Genomic DNA, 18,404 nt, shown 5'->3' with positions numbered 1-18,404 from the left:
TGCACAGCCAGCTCCCCACAACACTATCTTTGCAAGCTGCTGTAGCATATGAAAAGAAATCCACCAACCCTCCGGCTGGGCCCTCAATCAGCATTCCATGTATTTCTGGAAGGGGCATCTCAGTCACGCCTTCTGTTAGAGCTGCACCTTATCACTGTAACTACCATGCTGGTTTCTACTTAAGCAGTTGATTCCATCGTTTGAAGTGAGGCTCTCCTGCCACTTTTGGGCAGAGAAGGCACTGCCCCTGCAACAACAACAGGCAGACAAGCTCAACCTGGGTTTCCTGGTTAGGTGGGCGGAGCAGAATGGCAATGGTCCCTCCTTGTGACTTGAAATTAACATGAAGAAGACAGAGAGGCAGCTGGGAGTAGGCAGTACCCATGCACCCCTGAACACTGTCTTGCGATTTTCACCCAATTCTGAAATGAGTCGGGAGGAAAGGAGGTGATTTTCCTATCGAAGGCCATTCTGGGAATTCAGCCACCCCGCGTCTCCCAGGTGAGTGTTTCAGGCCTGTGAGGCACTCATATAAATCTCGCCTGATCGAGCAATTGTGCTTGAATACAAGAGGCATGCTCCTCTGGCTCAGGCGCAAGAGATGGCAGGCCCTTCAGTGCTTCTGGTCTGGAAGTCTACGGTGCAAGGGCCCAGGTCCTGCGGAGGCGTACAACTACCAGAAAGGGTCTGCTTTTCTCATCAGCGCCACAGTTCAGCTTGCTAGCATACGGCTTCTTGACTACCTCTTGCCTTGCTAGAGGCAAAAAAAAAACCCTTGGCACAAAACATCAATTGCTATGGCACGCTTAGAAGGAGAGTCTCCAAGTGGCCCTGCTTTTTCACAAAGACACTTCAGAAGATGTTTGAAAGGCTTTTGCAGCAGCAGGCTAGTTGGTCTAGGGGTATGATTCTCGCTTTGGGTGTGAGAGGTCCCGGGTTCAAATCCCGGACGAGCCCGTGCCTTCATAGGTTCGATCTGTTTTTAAACAGGAGTATTTCTGCTTTCCACTCTTGTAAGATGCCATGGTGGAATGCATTGCATGCTTTCTACTGGTGTCGAGGCAGTTCGGCATGATGAAGGAGTGCGGGATTTCTTTCTAACTGCTTTTTTGTGTTGGAGCAGCACTTCTCGTTGGAACATGAAATGCACAGTGCTTCTCCAAAGTAATTGCAGGGCTGGTTTTGAAATCACCTCTTGGAATGAAAGTGATCCCAGTTCCTTTCTTCCAAAGGAAGAGATCCTGTCAGAAAGGCTCAGCTTTGAGCGTCATGAATATTGTCCCTTAGTCCTTGCATTCCAGTCCAAAGCATAGCCACATAAAGAAAGCAGGTGTGTCTGTTTCCAGTGCAGTGGTTCCAGTCCAATGCATAGCCACATGAAGCAAGTAAGCTGGCATGTCTGTTTCTATAGTGTAGTGGTTATCACGTTCGCCTTACACGCGAAAGGTCCCTGGTTCGAGGCCAGGCAGAAACAGCAAGTTGCTGTGTTTTATCACATTATTTGCATTTACCACCTCACCTGACAGGTAAATTGAAATTAAAGAGGCTGTGTCTATCCCTCACCATCGTGAGGTACTACGCTCCAAGGGCATCGGTCTCAACTCACCAAGAGAAGACGATACACCTTACGGCAGTCAGTTGCTCCCTTTTTGACCTTTCCATTGAAGCCTGGGCCTACTGTGGTCAAGCCAGCCAAGGAAGGAAGGTATGAGAGCGAAAATGGCTTTCCTACCTTCACCAAGAACATACACCTTGAGCAAAGAAAGGGCCAGACTTACAAGGCCCTATCGCCACCGGCACATCATCTTTAGTGACGCCCCGGTGGCACTATGTACTGTGCCGTATTTACAAGACGCCGTTCAACCACATTTTGTGGCTTAACACCACCTTGTAAATACGGCCCCTTCACACGCAGCCCTTTCCCTGGAAGGGGCGTGCAATGGGCGTTGCTCTGGGTGGGCCACTGCAACACCATAGCATTTTGATGCTGCTCCAGTTTTACGAGTTTTTGTAAATCTGTGGCAGCGCCAAAAACCAAGCGCCATACAATGGGTGTCGTTATAGTGGAGAAACGAGCAGAAATTTTTTCATTTCTCCTCATTTTTGCTCTTTCTATGTGTGCTGCACGAACATATCGCCACTGAAGATTTCTGTTGTGCAGGAAGGTGTGCCTTCCTGAACAAAAACAATTTCCCCCTCCACGCAGCCATCCTTGTACCATGGCGCAAGGATGGCTGCGTTGGTGCTCGGCAGCTAATTTAGAGCTGGCGCAGAGGGAAGCACAGGGGTGCGCTGTATTCTACTAAATACGGCGCTTCCCTGCATTTTGAAAATGACTGAGTGCGAGGCTGCCAAATTTGGCAGAGCGTCTCACTCAGTCATCCTCTTGTAATTATGGGCCAAAAGGTCTAAAGGATAGAGGCGTTTTATGTCATGTTCGATGACGACCATGGAAATGACTCTAGTCATATTGCAGAAGAGAGAACCATGTGCATTTTCTTGCCTTGCGATGTATTCGCCCACTCTCTGCCCTCAACCCTAGGAGCAGGGTCTGAGCAGTGGTGCTTCTGTGCCCTCGCTCGTTGGTGTCCGGGTCCAAATCCCCAACACACCCTTTTTAGCAGAAAACACACAAATTTTACTCAAAATACACAAAGCTTGAAGATTCCTCATTCCACTCAAAGCATTGTTGTGCAAAATATTTTTAGCCTCAGGAGAAAAAAAGGATCACCATGCCTTGGCTTCCTTCCTGCTTGCTTTCAGTGTGCTCTGTGTGATGCTTTCACAGGCTCTGGTTTCAGGCATTTAGGCATCAGATATTTGTCTCTACCCGCTGCTGTGACTTTTCAGTACATCTGAGTGTACGCTTGCTGGCTGACAACGCTGCAATTTTCACACTTACTCCTCGCTTTGCGAGCAACTGCTGATCAAGTATAGAGGCAATCGGGCAAACATATGAGGGGAATTTTGCTCCTTCAGTCAAGCCCTCATGCTTGTTTCTGTAGTGTAGTGGTTATCACGTTCGCCTAACACGCGAAAGGTCCCCGGTTCGAGACTGGGCAGAAACAATGGGCAGTGTCTGCTTTTGTGTTTGCTCCCTAAAAGCTTAGTCTCACTCAGGGATGGCCTTTAAAAACTTGTGACCTGTGTAAAACTTGTATTACTATTGCAGGCCGGTAAAAAGTTATCTGCATCTTTGCGTAGTCGTGCATGTGCCTGGTTTCTTATTCTGTTTTTTACTTTTTTTTTTCTTGGCCATGTTATATTGTGGGGCCTTTAAACCTGTCACCTTGATAGGAACATTGCAAGCGGCAGCATCGACAAGTGCAGACTGAGGAGTCAGACCTAAACACAGACTCAGCTGTCAGGATGGCCGAGTGGTCTAAGGCGGCAGCCTCAAGAGAGCTTGATCTTCAGTTAAGCTAAGCATCCTGGTTTGCTCATGTAGTTGTGGGTTCAAATCGCACTTCTGATAGGTCTATTTTCTGCCCTTACATCTTCCTCTGCTTGCACAGCCAGCTCCCCACAACACTATCTTTGCAAGCTGCTGTAGCATATGAAAAGAAATCCACCAACCCTCCGGCTGGGCCCTCAATCAGCATTCCATGTATTTCTGGAAGGGGCATCTCAGTCACGCCTTCTGTTAGAGCTGCACCTTATCACTGTAACTACCATGCTGGTTTCTACTTAAGCAGTTGATTCCATCGTTTGAAGTGAGGCTCTCCTGCCACTTTTGGGCAGAGAAGGCACTGCCTCTGCAACAACAACAGGCAGACAAGCTCAACCTGGGTTTCCTGGTTAGGTGGGCGGAGCAGAATGGCAATGGTCCCTCCTTGTGACTTGAAATTAACATGAAGAAGACAGAGAGGCAGCTTGGAGTAGGCAGTACCCATGCACCCCTGAACACTGTCTTGCGATTTTCACCCAATTCTGAAATGAGTCGGGAGGAAAGGAGGTGATTTTCCTATCGAAGGCCATTCTGGGAATTCAGCCACCCCGCGTCTCCCAGGTGAGTGTTTCAGGCCTGTGAGGCACTCATATAAATCTCGCCTGATCGAGCACTGAGCGAGCAAGTGTGCTTGAATACAAGAGGCATGCTCCTCTGGCTCAGGCGCAAGAGATGGCAGGCCCTTCAGTGCTTCTGGTCTGGAAGTCTACGGTGCAAGGGCCCAGGTCCTGCGGAGTCGTACAACTACCAGAAAGGGTCTGCTTTTCTCATCAGCGCCACAGTTCAGCTTGCTAGCATAGGGCTTCTTGACTACCTCTTGCCTTGCTAGAGGCAAAAAAAAAACCCTTGGCACAAAACATCAATTGCTAAGGCACGCTTAGAAGGAGAGTCTCCAAGTGGCCCTGCTTTTTCACAAAGACACTTCAGAAGATGTTTGAAAGGCTTTTGCAGCAGCAGGCTCGTTGGTCTAGGGGTATGATTCTCGCTTTGGGTGTGAGAGGTCCCGGCTTCAAATCCCGGACGAGCCCGTGCCTTCATAGGTTCGATCTGTTTTTAAACAGGAGTATTTCTGCTTTCCACTCTTGTAAGATGCCATGGTGGAATGCATTGCATGCTTTCTACTGGTGTCGAGGCAGTTCGGCATGATGAAGGAGTGCGGGATTTCTTTCTAACTGCTTTTTTGTGTTGGAGCAGCACTTCTCGTTGGAACATGAAATGCACAGTGCTTCTCCAAAGTAATTGCAGGGCTGGTTTTGAAATCACCTCTTGGAATGAAAGTGATCCCAGTTCCTTTCTTCCAAAGGAAGAGATCCTGTCAGAAAGGCTCAGCTTTGAGCGTCATGAATATTGTCCCTTAGTCCTTGCATTCCAGTCCAAAGCATAGCCACATAAAGAAAGCAGGTGTGTCTGTTTCCAGTGCAGTGGTTCCAGTCCAATGCATAGCCACATGAAGCAAGTAAGCAGGCATGTCTGTTTCTATAGTGTAGTGGTTATCACGTTCGCCTTACACGCGAAAGGTCCCTGGTTCGAGGCCAGGCAGAAACAGCAAGTTGCTGTGCTTTATCACATTATTTGCATTAACCACCTCACCTGACAGGTAAATTGAAATTAAAGAGGCTGTGTCTATTCCTCACCATTGTGGGGTACTACGCTCCAAGGGCATCGGTCTCAACTCACCAAGAGAAGACGATACACCTTACGGCAGTCAGTTGCTCCCTTTTTGACCTTTCCATTGAAGCCTGGGCCTACTGTGGTCAAGCCAGCCAAGGAAGGAAGGTATGAGAGCGAAAATGGCTTTCCTACCTTCACCAAGAACATACACCTTGAGCAAAGAAAGGGCCAGACTTACAAGGCCCTATCGCCACCGGCACATCATCTTTAGTGACGCCCCGGTGGCACTATGTACTGTGCCGTATTTACAAGACGCCGTTCAACCACGGTTTGTGGCTTAACACCACCTTGTAAATACGGCCCCTTCACACGCAGCCCTTTCCCTGGAAGGGGCGTGCAATGGGCGTTGCTCTGGGTGGGCCACTGCAACACCATAGCATTTTGATGCTGCTCCAGTTTTACGAGTTTTTGTAAATCTGTGGCAGCGCCAAAAACCAAGCGCCATACAATGGGTGTCGTTATAGTGGAGAAACGAGCAGAAATGTTTTCATTTCTCCTCATTTTTGCTCTTTCTATGTGTGCTGCACGAACATATCGCCACTGAAGATTTCTGTTGTGCAGGAAGGTGTGCCTTCCTGAACAAAAACAATTTCCCCCTCCACGCAGCCATCCTTGTACCATGGCGCAAGGATGGCTGCGTTGGTGCTCGGCAGCTAATTTAGAGCTGGCGCAGAGGGAAGCACAGGGGTGCGCTGTATTCTACTAAATACGGCGCTTCCCTGCATTTTGAAAATGACTGAGTGCGAGGCTGCCAAATTTGGCAGAGCGTCTCACTCAGTCATCCTCTTGTAATTATGGGCCAAAAGGTCTAAAGGACAGAGGCGTTTTATGTCATGTTCGATGACGACCATGGAAATGACTCTAGTCATATTGCAGAAGAGAGAACCATGTGCATTTTCTTGCCTTGCGATGTATTCGCCCACTCTCTGCCCTCAACCCTAGGAGCAGGGTCTGAGCAGTGGTGCTTCTGTGCCCTCGCTCGTTGGTGTCCGGGTCCAAATCCCCAACACACCCTTTTTAGCAGAAAACACACAAATTTTACTCAAAATACACAAAGCTTGAAGATTCCTCATTCCACTCAAAGCATTGTTGTGCAAAATATTTTTAGCCTCAGGAGAAAAAAAGGATCACCATGCCTTGGCTTCCTTCCTGCTTGCTTTCAGTGTGCTCTGTGTGATGCTTTCACAGGCTCTGGTTTCAGGCATTTAGGCATCAGATATTTGTCTCTACCCGCAGCTGTGACTTTTCAGTACATCTGAGTGTACGCTTGCTGGCTGACAACGCTGCAATTTTCACACTTACTCCTCGCTTTGCGAGCAACTGCTGATCAAGTATAGAGGCAATCGGGCAAACATATGAGGGGAATTTTGCTCCTTCAGTCAAGCCCTCATGCTTGTTTCTGTAGTGTAGTGTTTATCACGTTCGCCTAACACGCGAAAGGTCCCCGGTTCGAGACCGGGCAGAAACAATGGGCAGTGTCTGCTTTTGTGTTTGCTCCCTAAAAGCTTAGTCTCACTCAGGGATGGCCTTTAAAAACTTGTGACCTGTGTAAAACTTGTATTACTATTGCAGGCCGGTAAAAAGTTATCTGCATCTTTGCGTAGTCGTGCATGTGCCTGGTTTCTTATTCTGTTTTTTACTTTTTTTTTTCTTGGCCATGTTATATTGTGGGGCCTTTAAACCTGTCACCTTGATAGGAACATTGCAAGCGGCAGCATCGACAAGTGCAGACTGAGGAGTCAGACCTAAACACAGACTCAGCTGTCAGGATGGCCGAGTGGTCTAAGGCGGCAGCCTCAAGAGAGCTTGATCTTCAGTTAAGCTAAGCATCCTGGTTTGCTCATGTAGTTGTGGGTTCAAATCGCACTTCTGATAGGTCTATTTTCTGCCCTTAAATCTTCCTCTGCTTGCACAGCCAGCTCCCCACAACACTATCTTTGCAAGCTGCTGTAGCATATGAAAAGAAATCCACCAACCCTCCGGCTGGGCCCTCAATCAGCATTCCATGTATTTCTGGAAGGGGCATCTCAGTCACGCCTTCTGTTAGAGCTGCACCTTATCACTGTAACTACCATGCTGGTTTCTACTTAAGCAGTTGATTCCATTGTTTGAAGTGAGGCTCTCCTGCCACTTTTGGGCAGAGAAGGCACTGCCCCTGCAACAACAACAGGCAGACAAGCTCAACCTGGGTTTCCTGGTTATGTGGGCGGAGCAGAATGGCAATGGTCCCTCCTTGTGACTTGAAATTAACATGAAGAAGACAGAGAGGCAGCTGGGAGTAGGCAGTACCCATGCACCCCTGAACACTGTCTTGCGATTTTCACCCAATTCTGAAATGAGTCGGGAGGAAAGGAGGTGATTTTCCTATCGAAGGCCATTCTGGGAATTCAGCCACCCCGCGTCTCCCAGGTGAGTGTTTCAGGCCTGTGAGGCACTCATATAAATCTCGCCTGATCGAGCCTGATCGAGCAATTGTGCTTGAATACAAGAGGCATGCTCCTCTGGCTCAGGCGCAAGAGATGGCAGACCCTTCAGTGCTTCTGGTCTGGAAGTCTACGGTGCAAGGGCCCAGGTCCTGCGGAGGCGTACAACTACCAGAAAGGGTCTGCTTTTCTCATCAGCGCCACAGTTCAGCTTGCTAGCATAGGGCTTCTTGACTACCTCTTGCCTTGCTAGAGGCAAAAAAAAAACCCTTGGCACAAAACATCAATTGCTATGGCACGCTTAGAAGGAGAGTCTCCAAGTGGCCCTGCTTTTTCACAAAGACACTTCAGAAGATGTTTGAAAGGCTTTTGCAGCAGCAGGCTCGTTGGTCTAGGGGTATGATTCTCGCTTTGGGTGTGAGAGGTCCCGGGTTCAAATCCCGGACGAGCCCGTGCCTTCATAGGTTCGATCTGTTTTTAAACAGGAGTATTTCTGCTTTCCACTCTTGTAAGATGCCATGGTGGAATGCATTGCATGCTTTCTACTGGTGTCGAGGCAGTTCGGCATGATGAAGGAGTGCGGGATTTCTTTCTAACTGCTTTTTTGTGTTGGAGCAGCACTTCTCGTTGGAACATGAAATGCACAGTGCTTCTCCAAAGTAATTGCAGGGCTGGTTTTGAAATCACCTCTTGGAATGAAAGTGATCCCAGTTCCTTTCTTCCAAAGGAAGAGATCCTGTCAGAAAGGCTCAGCTTTGAGCGTCATGAATATTGTCCCTTAGTCCTTGCATTCCAGTCCAAAGCATAGCCACATAAAGAAAGCAGGTGTGTCTGTTTCCAGTGCAGTGGTTCCAGTCCAATGCATAGCCACATGAAGCAAGTAAGCTGGCATGTCTGTTTCTATAGTGTAGTGGTTATCACGTTCGCCTTACACGCGAAAGGTCCCTGGTTCGAGGCCAGGCAGAAACAGCAAGTTGCTGTGCTTTATCACATTATTTGCATTTACCACCTCACCTGACAGGTAAATTGAAATTAAAGAGGCTGTGTCTATCCCTCACCATCGTGAGGTACTACGCTCCAAGGGCATCGGTCTCAACTCACCAAGAGAAGACGATACACCTTACGGCAGTCAGTTGCTCCCTTTTTGACCTTTCCATTGAAGCCTGGGCCTACTGTGGTCAAGCCAGCCAAGGAAGGAAGGTATGAGAGCGAAAATGGCTTTCCTACCTTCACCAAGAACATACACCTTGAGCAAAGAAAGGGCCAGACTTACAAGGCCCTATCGCCACCGGCACATCATCTTTAGTGACGCCCCGGTGGCACTATGTACTGTGCCGTATTTACAAGACGCAGTTCAACCACATTTTGTGGCTTAACACCACCTTGTAAATACGGCCCCTTCACACGCAGCCCTTTCCCTGGAAGGGGCGTGCAATGGGCGTTGCTCTGGGTGGGCCACTGCAACACCATAGCATTTTGATGCTGCTCCAGTTTTACGAGTTTTTGTAAATCTGTGGCAGCGCCAAAAACCAAGCGCCATACAATGGGTGTCGTTATAGTGGAGAAACGAGCAGAAATGTTTTCATTTCTCCTCATTTTTGCTCTTTCTATGTGTGCTGCACGAACATATCGCCACTGAAGATTTCTGTTGTGCAGGAAGGTGTGCCTTCCTGAACAAAAACAATTTCCCCCTCCACGCAGCCATCCTTGTACCATGGCGCAAGGATGGCTGCGTTGGTGCTCGGCAGCTAATTTAGAGCTGGCGCAGAGGGAAGCACAGGGGTGCGCTGTATTCTACTAAATACGGCGCTTCCCTGCATTTTGAAAATGACTGAGTGCGAGGCTGCCAAATTTGGCAGAGCGTCTCACTCAGTCATCCTCTTGTAATTATGGGCCAAAAGGTCTAAAGGATAGAGGCGTTTTATGTCATGTTCGATGACGACCATGGAAATGACTCTAGTCATATTGCAGAAGAGAGAACCATGTGCATTTTCTTGCCTTGCGATGTATTCGCCCACTCTCTGCCCTCAACCCTAGGAGCAGGGTCTGAGCAGTGGTGCTTCTGTGCCCTCGCTCGTTGGTGTCCGGGTCCAAATCCCCAACACACCCTTTTTAGCAGAAAACACACAAATTTTACTCAAAATACACAAAGCTTGAAGATTCCTCATTCCACTCAAAGCATTGTTGTGCAAAATATTTTTAGCCTCAGGAGAAAAAAAGGATCACCATGCCTTGGCTTCCTTCCTGCTTGCTTTCAGTGTGCTCTGTGTGATGCTTTCACAGGCTCTGGTTTCAGGCATTTAGGCATTAGATATTTGTCTCTACCCGCAGCTGTGACTTTTCAGTACATCTGAGTGTACGCTTGCTGGCTGACAACGCTGCAATTTTCACACTTACTCCTCGCTTTGCGAGCAACTGCTGATCAAGTATAGAGGCAATCGGGCAAACATATGAGGGGAATTTTGCTCCTTCAGTCAAGCCCTCATGCTTGTTTCTGTAGTGTAGTGGTTATCACGTTCGCCTAACACGCGAAAGGTCCCCGGTTCGAGACCGGGCAGAAACAATGGGCAGTGTCTGCTTTTGTGTTTGCTCCCTAAAAGCTTAGTCTCACTCAGGGATGGCCTTTAAAAACTTGTGACCTGTGTAAAACTTGTATTACTATTGCAGGCCGGTAAAAAGTTATCTGCATCTTTGCGTAGTCGTGCATGTGCCTGGTTTCTTATTCTGTTTTTTACTTTTTTTTTTCTTGGCCATGTTATATTGTGGGGCCTTTAAACCTGTCACCTTGATAGGAACATTGCAAGCGGCAGCATCGACAAGTGCAGACTGAGGAGTCAGACCTAAACACAGACTCAGCTGTCAGGATGGCCGAGTGGTCTAAGGCGGCAGCCTCAAGAGAGCTTGATCTTCAGTTAAGCTAAGCATCCTGGTTTGCTCATGTAGTTGTGGGTTCAAATCGCACTTCTGATAGGTCTATTTTCTGCCCTTACATCTTCCTCTGCTTGCACAGCCAGCTCCCCACAACACTATCTTTGCAAGCTGCTGTAGCATATGAAAAGAAATCCACCAACCCTCCGGCTGGGCCCTCAATCAGCATTCCATGTATTTCTGGAAGGGGCATCTCAGTCACGCCTTCTGTTAGAGCTGCACCTTATCACTGTAACTACCATGCTGGTTTCTACTTAAGCAGTTGATTCCATCGTTTGAAGTGAGGCTCTCCTGCCACTTTTGGGCAGAGAAGGCACTGCCTCTGCAACAACAACAGGCAGACAAGCTCAACCTGGGTTTCCTGGTTAGGTGGGCGGAGCAGAATGGCAATGGTCCCTCCTTGTGACTTGAAATTAACATGAAGAAGACAGAGAGGCAGCTGGGAGTAGGCAGTACCCATGCACCCCTGAACACTGTCTTGCGATTTTCACCCAATTCTGAAATGAGTCGGGAGGAAAGGAGGTGATTTTCCTATCGAAGGCCATTCTGGGAATTCAGCCACCCCGCGTCTCCCAGGTGAGTGTTTCAGGCCTGTGAGGCACTCATATAAATCTCGCCTGATCGAGCACTGAGCGAGCAAGTGTGCTTGAATACAAGAGGCATGCTCCTCTGGCTCAGGCGCAAGAGATGGCAGGCCCTTCAGTGCTTCTGGTCTGGAAGTCTACGGTGCAAGGGCCCAGGTCCTGCGGAGGCGTACAACTACCAGAAAGGGTCTGCTTTTCTCATCAGCGCCACAGTTCAGCTTGCTAGCATAGGGCTTCTTGACTACCTCTTGCCTTGCTAGAGGCAAAAAAAAAACCCTTGGCACAAAACATCAATTGCTATGGCACGCTTAGAAGGAGAGTCTCCAAGTGGCCCTGCTTTTTCACAAAGACACTTCAGAAGATGTTTGAAAGGCTTTTGCAGCAGCAGGCTCGTTGGTCTAGGGGTATGATTCTCGCTTTGGGTGTGAGAGGTCCCGGCTTCAAATCCCGGACGAGCCCGTGCCTTCATAGGTTCGATCTGTTTTTAAACAGGAGTATTTCTGCTTTCCACTCTTGTAAGATGCCATGGTGGAATGCATTGCATGCTTTCTACTGGTGTCGAGGCAGTTCGGCATGATGAAGGAGTGCGGGATTTCTTTCTAACTGCTTTTTTGTGTTGGAGCAGCACTTCTCGTTGGAACATGAAATGCACAGTGCTTCTCCAAAGTAATTGCAGGGCTGGTTTTGAAATCACCTCTTGGAATGAAAGTGATCCCAGTTCCTTTCTTCCAAAGGAAGAGATCCTGTCAGAAAGGCTCAGCTTTGAGCGTCATGAATATTGTCCCTTAGTCCTTGCATTCCAGTCCAAAGCATAGCCACATAAAGAAAGCAGGTGTGTCTGTTTCCAGTGCAGTGGTTCCAGTCCAATGCATAGCCACATGAAGCAAGTAAGCAGGCATGTCTGTTTCTATAGTGTAGTGGTTATCACGTTCGCCTTACACGCGAAAGGTCCCTGGTTCGAGGCCAGGCAGAAACAGCAAGTTGCTGTGCTTTATCACATTATTTGCATTTACCACCTCACCTGACAGGTAAATTGAAATTAAAGAGGCTGTGTCTATCCCTCACCATCGTGAGGTACTACGCTCCAAGGGCATCGGTCTCAACTCACCAAGAGAAGACGATACACCTTACGGCAGTCAGTTGCTCCCTTTTTGACCTTTCCATTGAAGCCTGGGCCTACTGTGGTCAAGCCAGCGAAGGAAGGTATGAGAGCGAAAATGCCTTTCCTACCTTCACCAAGAACATACACCTTGAGCAAAGAAAGGGCCAGACTTACAAGGCCCTATCGCCACCGGCACATCATCTTTAGTGACGCCCCGGTGGCACTATGTACTGTGCCGTATTTACAAGACGCAGTTCAACCACATTTTGTGGCTTAACACCACCTTGTAAATACGGCCCCTTCACACGCAGCCCTTTCCCTGGAAGGGGCGTGCAATGGGCGTTGCTCTGGGTGGGCCACTGCAACACCATAGCATTTTGATGCTGCTCCAGTTTTACGAGTTTTTGTAAATCTGTGGCAGCGCCAAAAACCAAGCGCCATACAATGGGTGTCGTTATAGTGGAGAAACGAGCAGAAATGTTTTCATTTCTCCTCATTTTTGCTCTTTCTATGTGTGCTGCACGAACATATCGCCACTGAAGATTTCTGTTGTGCAGGAAGGTGTGCCTTCCTGAACAAAAACAATTTCCCCCTCCACGCAGCCATCCTTGTACCATGGCGCAAGGATGGCTGCGTTGGTGCTCGGCAGCTAATTTAGAGCTGGCGCAGAGGGAAGCACAGGGGTGCGCTGTATTCTACTAAATACGGCGCTTCCCTGCATTTTGAAAATGACTGAGTGCGAGGCTGCCAAATTTGGCAGAGCGTCTCACTCAGTCATCCTCTTGTAATTATGGGCCAAAAGGTCTAAAGGATAGAGGCGTTTTATGTCATGTTCGATGACGACCATGGAAATGACTCTAGTCATATTGCAGAAGAGAGAACCATGTGCATTTTCTTGCCTTGCGATGTATTCGCCCACTCTCTGCCCTCAACCCTAGGAGCAGGGTCTGAGCAGTGGTGCTTCTGTGCCCTCGCTCGTTGGTGTCCGGGTCCAAATCCCCAACACACCCTTTTTAGCAGAAAACACACAAATTTTACTCAAAATACATAAAGCTTGAAGATTCCTCATTCCACTCAAAGCATTGTTGTGCAAAATATTTTTAGCCTCAGGAGAAAAAAAGGATCACCATGCCTTGGCTTCCTTCCTGCTTGCTTTCAGTGTGCTCTGTGTGATGCTTTCACAGGCTCTAGTTTCAGGCATTTAGGCATTAGATATTTGTCTCTACCCGCAGCTGTGACTTTTCAGTACATCTGAGTGTACGCTTGCTGGCTGACAACGCTGCAATTTTCACACTTACTCCTCGCTTTGCGAGCAACTGCTGATCAAGTATAGAGGCAATCGGGCAAACATATGAGGGGAATTTTGCTCCTTCAGTCAAGCCCTCATGCTTGTTTCTGTAGTGTAGTGGTTATCACGTTCGCCTAACACGCGAAAGGTCCCCGGTTCGAGACCGGGCAGAAACAATGGGCAGTGTCTGCTTTTGTGTTTGCTCCCTAAAAGCTTAGTCTCACTCAGGGATGGCCTTTAAAAACTTGTGACCTGTGTAAAACTTGTATTACTATTGCAGGCCGGTAAAAAGTTATCTGCATCTTTGCGTAGTCGTGCATGTGCCTGGTTTCTTATTCTGTTTTTTACTTTTTTTTTTCTTGGCCATGTTATATTGTGGGGCCTTTAAACCTGTCACCTTGATAGGAACATTGCAAGCGGCAGCATCGACAAGTGCAGACTGAGGAGTCAGACCTAAACACAGACTCAGCTGTCAGGATGGCCGAGTGGTCTAAGGCGGCAGCCTCAAGAGAGCTTGATCTTCAGTTAAGCTAAGCATCCTGGTTTGCTCATGTAGTTGTGGGTTCAAATCGCACTTCTGATAGGTCTATTTTCTGCCCTTACATCTTCCTCTGCTTGCACAGCCAGCTCCCCACAACACTATCTTTGCAAGCTGCTGTAGCATATGAAAAGAAATCCACCAACCCTCCGGCTGGGCCCTCAATCAGCATTCCATGTATTTCTGGAAGGGGCATCTCAGTCACGCCTTCTGTTAGAGCTGCACCTTATCACTGTAACTACCATGCTGGTTTCTACTTAAGCAGTTGATTCCATCGTTTGAAGTGAGGCTCTCCTGCCACTTTTGGGCAGAGAAGGCACTGCCTCTGCAACAACAACAGGCAGACAAGCTCAACCTGGGTTTCCTGGTTAGGTGGGCGGAGCAGAATGGCAATGGTCCCTCCTTGTGACTTGAAATTAACATGAAGAAGACAGAGAGGCAGCTGGGAGTAGGCAGTACCCATGCACCCCTGAACACTGTCTTGCGATTTTCACCCAATTCTGAAATGAGTCGGGAGGAAAGGAGGTGATTTTCCTATCGAAGGCCATTCTGGGAATTCAGCCACCCCGCGTCTCCCAGGTGAGTGTTTCAGGCCTGTGAGGCACTCATATAAATCTCGCCTGATCGAGCACTGAGCGAGCAAGTGTGCTTGAATACAAGAGGCATGCTCCTCTGGCTCAGGCGCAAGAGATGGCAGGCCCTTCAGTGCTTCTGGTCTGGAAGTCTACGGTGCAAGGGCCCAGGTCCTGCGGAGGCGTACAACTACCAGAAAGGGTCTGCTTTTCTCATCAGCGCCACAGTTCAGCTTGCTAGCATAGGGCTTCTTGACTACCTCTTGCCTTGCTAGAGGCAAAAAAAAAACCCTTGGCACAAAACATCAATTGCTATGGCACGCTTAGAAGGAGAGTCTCCAAGTGGCCCTGCTTTTTCACAAAGACACTTCAGAAGATGTTTGAAAGGCTTTTGCAGCAGCAGGCTCGTTGGTCTAGGGGTATGATTCTCGCTTTGGGTGTGAGAGGTCCCGGGTTCAAATCCCGGACGAGCCCGTGCCTTCATAGGTTCGATCTGTTTTTAAACAGGAGTATTTCTGCTTTCCACTCTTGTAAGATGCCATGGTGGAATGCATTGCATGCTTTCTACTGGTGTCGAGGCAGTTCGGCATGATGAAGGAGTGCGGGATTTCTTTCTAACTGCTTTTTTGTGTTGGAGCAGCACTTCTCGTTGGAACATGAAATGCACAGTGCTTCTCCAAAGTAATTGCAGGGCTGGTTTTGAAATCACCTCTTGGAATGAAAGTGATCCCAGTTCCTTTCTTCCAAAGGAAGAGATCCTGTCAGAAAGGCTCAGCTTTGAGCGTCATGAATATTGTCCCTTAGTCCTTGCATTCCAGTCCAAAGCATAGCCACATAAAGAAAGCAGGTGTGTCTGTTTCCAGTGCAGTGGTTCCAGTCCAATGCATAGCCACATGAAGCAAGTAAGCAGGCATGTCTGTTTCTATAGTGTAGTGGTTATCACGTTCGCCTTACACGCGAAAGGTCCCTGGTTCGAGGCCAGGCAGAAACAGCAAGTTGCTGTGCTTTATCACATTATTTGCATTTACCACCTCACCTGACAGGTAAATTGAAATTAAAGAGGCTGTGTCTATCCCTCACCATCGTGAGGTACTACGCTCCAAGGGCATCGGTCTCAACTCACCAAGAGAAGACGATACACCTTACGGCAGTCAGTTGCTCCCTTTTTGACCTTTCCATTGAAGCCTGGGCCTACTGTGGTCAAGCCAGCCAAGGAAGGAAGGTATGAGAGCGAAAATGGCTTTCCTACCTTCACCAAGAACATACACCTTGAGCAAAGAAAGGGCCAGACTTACAAGGCCCTATCGCCACCGGCACATCATCTTTAGTGACGCCCCGGTGGCACTATGTACTGTGCCGTATTTACAAGACGCCGTTCAACCACGGTTTGTGGCTTAACACCACCTTGTAAATACGGCCCCTTCACACGCAGCCCTTTCCCTGGAAGGGGCGTGCAATGGGCGTTGCTCTGGGTGGGCCACTGCAACACCATAGCATTTTGATGCTGCTCCAGTTTTACGAGTTTTTGTAAATCTGTGGCAGCGCCAAAAACCAAGCGCCATACAATGGGTGTCGTTATAGTGGAGAAACGAGCAGAAATGTTTTCATTTCTCCTCATTTTTGCTCTTTCTATGTGTGCTGCACGAACATATCGCCACTGAAGATTTCTGTTGTGCAGGAAGGTGTGCCTTCCTGAACAAAAACAATTTCCCCCTCCACGCAGCCATCCTTGTACCATGGCGCAAGGATGGCTGCGTTGGTGCTCGGCAGCTAATTTAGAGCTGGCGCAGAGGGAAGCACAGGGGTGCGCTGTATTCTACTAAATACTTCGCTTCCCTGCATTTTGAAAATGACTGAGTGCGAGGCTGCCAAATTTGGCAGAGCGTCTCACTCAGTCATCCTCTTGTAATTATGGGCCAAAAGGTCTAAAGGATAGAGGCGTTTTATGTCATGTTCGATGACGACCATGGAAATGACTCTAGTCATATTGCAGAAGAGAGAACCATGTGCATTTTCTTGCCTTGCGATGTATTCGCCCACTCTCTGCCCTCAACCCTAGGAGCAGGGTCTGAGCAGTGGTGCTTCTGTGCCCTCGCTCGTTGGTGTCCGGGTCCAAATCCCCAACACACCCTTTTTAGCAGAAAACACACAAATTTTACTCAAAATACACAAAGCTTGAAGATTCCTCATTCCACTCAAAGCATTGTTGTGCAAAATATTTTTAGCCTCAGGAGAAAAAAAGGATCACCATGCCTTGGCTTCCTTCCTGCTTGCTTTCAGTGTGCTCTGTGTGATGCTTTCACAGGCTCTGGTTTCAGGCATTTAGGCATCAGATATTTGTCTCTACCCGCAGCTGTGACTTTTCAGTACATCTGAGTGTACGCTTGCTGGCTGACAACGCTGCAATTTTCACACTTACTCCTCGCTTTGCGAGCAACTGCTGATCAAGTATAGAGGCAATCGGGCAAACATATGAGGGGAATTTTGCTCCTTCAGTCAAGCCCTCATGCTTGTTTCTGTAGTGTAGTGGTTATCACGTTCGCCTAACACGCGAAAGGTCCCCGGTTCGAGACCGGGCAGAAACAATGGGCAGTGTCTGCTTTTGTGTTTGCTCCCTAAAAGCTTAGTCTCACTCAGGGATGGCCTTTAAAAACTTGTGACCTGTGTAAAACTTGTATTACTATTGCAGGCCGGTAAAAAGTTATCTGCATCTTTGCGTAGTCGTGCATGTGCCTGGTTTCTTATTCTGTTTTTTACTTTTTTTTTTCTTGGCCATGTTATATTGTGGGGCCTTTAAACCTGTCACCTTGATAGGAACATTGCAAGCGGCAGCATCGACAAGTGCAGACTGAGGAGTCAGACCTAAACACAGACTCAGCTGTCAGGATGGCCGAGTGGTCTAAGGCGGCAGCCTCAAGAGAGCTTGATCTTCAGTTAAGCTAAGCATCCTGGTTTGCTCATGTAGTTGTGGGTTCAAATCGCACTTCTGATAGGTCTATTTTCCGCCCTTAAATCTTCCTCTGCTTGCACAGCCAGCTCCCCACAACACTATCTTTGCAAGCTGCTGTAGCATATGAAAAGAAATCCACCAACCCTCCGGCTGGGCCCTCAATCAGCATTCCATGTATTTCTGGAAGGGGCATCTCAGTCACGCCTTCTGTTAGAGCTGCACCTTATCACTGTAACTACCATGCTGGTTTCTACTTAAGCAGTTGATTCCATCGTTTGAAGTGAGGCTCTCCTGCCACTTTTGGGCAGAGAAGGCACTGCCCCTGCAACAACAACAGGCAGACAAGCTCAACCTGGGTTTCCTGGTTAGGTGGGCGGAGCAGAATGGCAATGGTCCCTCCTTGTGACTTGAAATTAACATGAAGAAGACAGAGAGGCAGCTGGGAGTAGGCAGTACCCATGCACCCCTGAACACTGTCTTGCGATTTTCACCCAATTCTGAAATGAGTCGGGAGGAAAGGAGGTGATTTTCCTATCGAAGGCCATTCTGGGAATTCAGCCACCCCGCGTCTCCCAGGTGAGTGTTTCAGGCCTGTGAGGCACTCATATAAATCTCGCCTGATCGAGCACTGAGCGAGCAATTGTGCTTGAATACAAGAGGCATGCTCCTCTGGCTCAGGCGCAAGAGATGGCAGGCCCTTCAGTGCTTCTGGTCTGGAAGTCTACGGTGCAAGGGCCCAGGTCCTGCGGAGGCGTACAACTACCAGAAAGGGTCTGCTTTTCTCATCAGCGCCACAGTTCAGCTTGCTAGCATAGGGCTTCTTGACTACCTCTTGCCTTGCTAGAGGCAAAAAAAAAACCCTTGGCACAAAACATCAATTGCTATGGCACGCTTAGAAGG

At 48.4% G+C, this 18,404-nt stretch overlaps 12 non-coding genes across 12 annotated transcripts; all 12 read left to right on the top strand.

Moving 5' to 3' along the window:
- Window positions 1-1,401: 1,401 nt before the first annotated feature.
- On the top strand, window positions 1,402-1,474 carry TRNAV-UAC (transfer RNA valine (anticodon UAC)). The gene has a single exon. It is a non-coding gene; the product is annotated as a tRNA-Val (tRNA).
- A 1,521-nt stretch (window positions 1,475-2,995) lies between these two features.
- TRNAV-AAC (transfer RNA valine (anticodon AAC)) lies at window positions 2,996-3,068 on the top strand. Its single transcript has one exon. It is a non-coding gene; the product is annotated as a tRNA-Val (tRNA).
- Window positions 3,069-4,920: 1,852 nt separating this feature from the next.
- TRNAV-UAC (transfer RNA valine (anticodon UAC)) lies at window positions 4,921-4,993 on the top strand. The gene has a single exon. It is a non-coding gene; the product is annotated as a tRNA-Val (tRNA).
- Window positions 4,994-6,514: 1,521 nt separating this feature from the next.
- On the top strand, window positions 6,515-6,587 carry TRNAV-AAC (transfer RNA valine (anticodon AAC)). The gene has a single exon. It is a non-coding gene; the product is annotated as a tRNA-Val (tRNA).
- Window positions 6,588-7,922: 1,335 nt separating this feature from the next.
- On the top strand, window positions 7,923-7,994 carry TRNAP-UGG (transfer RNA proline (anticodon UGG)). Its single transcript has one exon. It is a non-coding gene; the product is annotated as a tRNA-Pro (tRNA).
- A 444-nt stretch (window positions 7,995-8,438) lies between these two features.
- On the top strand, window positions 8,439-8,511 carry TRNAV-UAC (transfer RNA valine (anticodon UAC)). The gene has a single exon. It is a non-coding gene; the product is annotated as a tRNA-Val (tRNA).
- Window positions 8,512-10,032: 1,521 nt separating this feature from the next.
- On the top strand, window positions 10,033-10,105 carry TRNAV-AAC (transfer RNA valine (anticodon AAC)). The gene has a single exon. It is a non-coding gene; the product is annotated as a tRNA-Val (tRNA).
- Window positions 10,106-11,957: 1,852 nt separating this feature from the next.
- On the top strand, window positions 11,958-12,030 carry TRNAV-UAC (transfer RNA valine (anticodon UAC)). Its single transcript has one exon. It is a non-coding gene; the product is annotated as a tRNA-Val (tRNA).
- Window positions 12,031-13,547: 1,517 nt separating this feature from the next.
- Window positions 13,548-13,620, top strand: TRNAV-AAC (transfer RNA valine (anticodon AAC)). The gene has a single exon. It is a non-coding gene; the product is annotated as a tRNA-Val (tRNA).
- A 1,336-nt stretch (window positions 13,621-14,956) lies between these two features.
- On the top strand, window positions 14,957-15,028 carry TRNAP-UGG (transfer RNA proline (anticodon UGG)). Its single transcript has one exon. It is a non-coding gene; the product is annotated as a tRNA-Pro (tRNA).
- A 444-nt stretch (window positions 15,029-15,472) lies between these two features.
- TRNAV-UAC (transfer RNA valine (anticodon UAC)) lies at window positions 15,473-15,545 on the top strand. The gene has a single exon. It is a non-coding gene; the product is annotated as a tRNA-Val (tRNA).
- Window positions 15,546-17,066: 1,521 nt separating this feature from the next.
- Window positions 17,067-17,139, top strand: TRNAV-AAC (transfer RNA valine (anticodon AAC)). Its single transcript has one exon. It is a non-coding gene; the product is annotated as a tRNA-Val (tRNA).
- Window positions 17,140-18,404: the final 1,265 nt, after the last annotated feature.

Source organism: Pleurodeles waltl, chromosome 10 (genome assembly GCF_031143425.1).
Source record: "Pleurodeles waltl isolate 20211129_DDA chromosome 10, aPleWal1.hap1.20221129, whole genome shotgun sequence".
Taxonomy (NCBI): domain Eukaryota; kingdom Metazoa; phylum Chordata; class Amphibia; order Caudata; family Salamandridae; genus Pleurodeles; species Pleurodeles waltl.
This window is presented reverse-complemented; position numbering and strand designations above follow the sequence as displayed.